This window comes from Triticum dicoccoides, chromosome 3B (genome assembly GCF_002162155.2).
Source record: "Triticum dicoccoides isolate Atlit2015 ecotype Zavitan chromosome 3B, WEW_v2.0, whole genome shotgun sequence".
Lineage (NCBI taxonomy): Eukaryota > Viridiplantae > Streptophyta > Magnoliopsida > Poales > Poaceae > Triticum > Triticum dicoccoides.
Genome location: NC_041385.1, coordinates 53,073,061 through 53,077,270, shown reverse-complemented (window position 1 = coordinate 53,077,270; position 4,210 = coordinate 53,073,061). Strand labels below are relative to the sequence as shown.

Below are 4,210 nucleotides of genomic sequence, written 5' to 3'. Positions count from 1 at the left end.
GACTTCCGACACCGTTTGCACATTGCGACACAACCGGCCACTTAATAACTTGAATTTCTCATAGAAGCTGATAGGAAATTTTGGTGTCATTTCAAGAATGTCTAAAAGAACCCTTTTTTCCAATGGACCCTTCCCGCCTACACGAACACCCTTCGTTGAACATGGTATATTTTTACACATCCTTGATGTGACCCCAACATTTTGAAGCATGTGGACATGCTCGGTAAGTAGTCATGTCTGGTTTGGACAACTTTCAACACCGTATGCAAGTTGCGACATGTCCAACCATTTATCAGGCTTTAAAAAAATGAAAAAGAAATGGAAAAGAAACAAAAATGAGAAAAAAGAATAGTGAGAAAAAAATGAAATAGTGAGAAAAAGACAAGTCTGCTACAGTAAATCGGCCTTTGAGGGATAGTTCTAGTTCATGTTTTGCTAGTTAGACACTCAAGCTTATTAGCTCGCATGGCTAGCGACGAGCGATCAGCAGTGGGAGCCATAAGGTACGATCCCTCGCACTGCCATTCCTTTTTCAGTGAAATTATCCATGTTTCAACACGCGACAATGGGTTGACCCAGTCGAGTGGCCTCCTATGCATGGCGGTATCTATTTGACGCGGACATTGATATGTCTCGTCTACAACAAGCGAGACGAGAGGAAGTCTTGCTAAAGGCGAGCTCTATATTAGGTCGGCCAATCGCGCCACATGCCACATTGCATATTCTTATTTATTTTTTCTTTTTTTCTTTTTGTTTTCGTTATCTTTTACTTTATTTACATTTCAAGATATTCTGTATAAAAAAATACTTGACATAAAATATTCCAAAAAATTAATCAAGCATTTATAAAATACTAAAACTGTATAGAAAAATATTTCTAATGTGTATGTAAAATGTATAAAGCGTATACAATGTGTATTAAAAAATTAGAACATGTAATTAAAATTGTTAATCAAGCATTTGAAAAATGTTAAATCTGTATGAAAAATGTTGACCATGTATTATAAAATATTAATCTGATATTTAAAAAAAGTTAATCAAGCATTTGAAATATGTTAAATTTTTATAAAAAATGTTGACCATTTACTAAAACATGTTAATTTGATTTTTTTAATCAAGCATTTAAAAAATGCTAAATGTGTATAGAAAAATATTTATCATGTATTCAGAAAATGTTAACTGGTATTTGGAAAAATGTTAATCAAGCGCTTAAAAGATGTTAATCCAAGCATTTGAAAAAAATCAAGCATTTAATATGTTAAAAGTGTATTAAAAATGTTGATCATGTATTTAGAACACAAGGAGCTAAGTCAGGCTCCGGTTGTGGATAATTTTCATGATCGCTGAGCCAGTGCAAGGAGAGTACAGGTTGCATGATGTCCAACTTAATGAGCTCCAAGAGGGAATGCTCGGAAAGGAATTTATGCTCGAACACCCTTCGGTTCCTTTCCTTCCATAAATTCCCGCTGCCCATACTTCCGAGAGTACGTGATTCAATTTGAATTCCAGCCTTGATCGCCCTATTCTTTTTTTTAGAAAAGAAGAATGACCCCCGGCCTCTGCATCTGGTAAATGCATGCGGCCATTTTATTGATTATTCTCGAGAACCTTACAAAGTATTACAACAATATGACTGAATCCGCCATCTTAGCAACATATGTCACTACTTTTATCCATATGATGAAGGAATGCTAGCTGGCCCAAATAACCATACCACTCACCTAAACCTATCATCAAAAGCCGGAAGCCCCAGCCGAGCCACATACCGGGTCTGGGGCACAAACCGGTCTGACGCACTCACATGTGTCGTCGCCGCCATCTTCCACAGGTCCGTCTTCAGAGCAGACATTGAGGCTTCTACCTTGTCAGGTCACTCTGTCATCGACGCCACCATGACGCCAGACAACCATCTCCTCCTGCGCGAGTCCATCTACATGCATCGGGCGCCGAGTCTCCGCTGCGCCACGCCGCCGAGATCCGCCGTCTTCGATGTGGAGGAGGAAACACCGCTCCACCGCTGGGCGCGTCGCCGGCCGCCTACCGCGATGTCGTGCAAGTCCAGCTCCGAGAAAGCACGCTGGGAATCACGATCTTCAAGACGACGCCCTCAGGAGGGGAAGCGACGTATCATGCCATCGTCTGGTCCTGCACCGCAGGTCCTGGGCTTTCACCCTTAGAAAGTGACCCGAGAGCGGAGGAGGTCGGAGAGCTCCACAACGGCCCCCAGGAGGAGAGCGACATCCACAGACACCGCACCGTCGGCTTTCGCCCGGAGCAACCCTACCTCCGCACCCTCATGCTGCCGGACAAGGATGGGGGAACCCCAGCGCCGCCAGCATGCGAACCCACTGGCCCAAGCACCTCCTGCGCGGCGGCGGTGCCATCACCACGCATGACCACCAACCTCAACGTTGGCCGAAGCTAACGGACCAGATCGGCCGAGCCCGCCACGGCCAGATCTGAAACCTCGGGACGTCATCGCGTCGAGGCAGCCACGAGCAGCCGGCAACCCATCACCTGCGAGAGGACGAGGACGCCGCGCCAGGCAGCCGGCACGCCGGCCGGAGACGCCGAGGACGAGTCTCCCACCACCATGGGCTCACGCCGGCAACTGAGGCTGCCGAGCGCACGGAGATCCCCGCCGGCACCGTCCTCCGGCGCGGGCTTCGCCCGACGGACTCATCCGGCGGCGGCGGGAGGGGGGATGTGCTGTAAGGGGGGCGGCGGCGGCGTACCTAGGGTTCCCCCGAGCCGTCCTGGGAACGATGCGGGGGTCGGGGAATCTGGTCAAAATTAAGGACAGTATAACCGCACCTAAAGCGAGCCCTCACAACGATTTAGATTTTCGTCCGTCCGTTTTCATGATCCGGGAGTTCCTGGCCGTGAGATCTCGTGTGAAAAAACATTCTGTCCCGCAATGTCTGTAATCTAGCCCAGCTGTCCTGTGGGCTGCTGCTCCAGAGGCCGAAATGAAGGCCTGTGGTGTTTTGGGCCATCTGCGAGCGGCAAGCCCATTTGAGCAGGATACAACCCATTTAACCATCGCTGCGGTCTCCCTTGTCCATGAAAAAACTGCTCGCTCCAGACTCGAGAGGGATGCGGAGAGAGGAGGTGCGCGAGGGGATCTAGGGCCACCGAGCCAGCCGAGCCGAGCCGCGCGAGGGCCGAGGGGAGCCGACAAGCGACGGGATCCACAGCGGCGCGCGGGATGCGGGTGAATTGTGCGCGGGCCGATCCTGCCGAGGCGGTCCATCCGATTGGGAAGTGGAAAGGGGGGACACGGGAAGAGGAGGCGCGCGCGCGAGGGGATCCAGCGCCGCGGGCGATAATGGCCGGCGCCTCATCTGCCGGAAACTGCTCGCAATCATACCTCAGTTTCTCAACGCTCATTCATGGCGATTGATGTGCCAATTCTTTCCGCTGTCGAGCGGTACATCTATATATGCTTCCTCCTCTGGTCGCTCACCCTCTCTACTCCGGCAGCAAAACAATCATGCCGGGCAGGGTTCCCTGTATTTCCTTATTTTGGTTTTCAGTTCATGTATGATTCATTTTTGCACAAAGCAATTACATTTTCTTGATGTCCTCTCATACCAAAAATTTGTGCATACAGGTGATGTTCATGCTAGCGGTGCTCGATTGATTTCATTTTGTAGCTTCGTACTGGAATTTTTTGGTGTTGGTAATCTCAAATCTCTTTGGACAGGTAACACCAATATTTTGCTCTTTGTGCTTACGCCTCTTAAGATGGGACATATCCTTCCTTTTGTTTAGACAAAGTGTCAGTATATTAAATGTTTCCCTTTTGATGTTCAGAAGCAGAGGCCGATTGTGCTTATGAACTAGCAGTGCCTAAGGCCAATATGGGGCTGTTACATACAGACCTACCAGGTTCATTGGAGTTCTGCTTGATGGAACTTTCTGTTTGCTGCCACTTTTTCACTATTATCTTTTGGCTAATTTTTTTTCAATAATACATTTTTTTTATTAATTTTCACAAATATTATGCCCAAAAAATTATTTTCAAAAATAATACACCGTCGGCCCACAGTAGGCCGACTGGAACTAGTCGGCCCACAGCAGGCCGACTGGCATCCTATCAGCTTGCTGCTGGCCGAGTGGCCTGTCGGCCGCCAGCTTAAGTCCAGTCGGCCAACTGTAGGCCGACAGGTTCCAGTCAGCCTGCTGTGGGCCGACTGGGACTAATTGG

General features: G+C 48.3%; 1 long non-coding RNA gene across 1 annotated transcript; it reads left to right on the top strand.

Annotated features, from left to right (window-relative positions):
- The first annotated feature begins 3,075 nt into the window (after nucleotides 1–3,075).
- Nucleotides 3,076–3,934, top strand: LOC119280737. The gene is made up of 3 exons (XR_005138165.1): nucleotides 3,076–3,512; nucleotides 3,614–3,706; nucleotides 3,817–3,934. It is a non-coding gene; the product is annotated as an uncharacterized LOC119280737 (long non-coding RNA).
- The last annotated feature ends 276 nt before the right edge of the window (nucleotides 3,935–4,210 follow it).